Source organism: Oryzias melastigma, linkage group LG7 (assembly GCF_002922805.2).
Source record: "Oryzias melastigma strain HK-1 linkage group LG7, ASM292280v2, whole genome shotgun sequence".
NCBI classification, from domain to species: domain Eukaryota; kingdom Metazoa; phylum Chordata; class Actinopteri; order Beloniformes; family Adrianichthyidae; genus Oryzias; species Oryzias melastigma.
The window spans coordinates 22028508-22028818 of NC_050518.1; the positions used below are offsets into that span (position 1 = coordinate 22028508).

The following is a 311-nucleotide window of genomic DNA, read 5'->3' on the forward strand; positions in this document are numbered from 1 at the left end:
CTGGTTAGTAAGAGATGTCCACCAGATAAAATCTATTTTAGTAACCAGAAGATTTTTTATTCCATTTTAAGAAAAAAAAACTATCTGGTGTGCACCAGTTACTAACCAGACCTTTTATACTAATAAAAAGTAAATTAGTAAAAATAAAGAAATTAATTCTGAATAGTAACTGGTGTGCAAAGGTTACTATCTGGTTTTACTTCATTTTTTACTTATGGAGCATCTAAGTAGTTTTAGAAAAAAAAATGTTTTCTTGAATTTTTTTTTTCTAACTTTGATGCTTTTTAACTTTAATCCCAGTTGATTTATAA

The 311-nt window shown here is 26.0% G+C and overlaps 1 protein-coding gene across 3 annotated transcripts in view; it reads right to left on the reverse strand.

The window, feature by feature from the left end:
- Positions 1-311, reverse strand: part of itpr3 (inositol 1,4,5-trisphosphate receptor, type 3) — a 110762-nt gene that overhangs the window by 32804 nt on the left and 77647 nt on the right. The gene's annotated exons all lie outside the window — the stretch shown is intronic.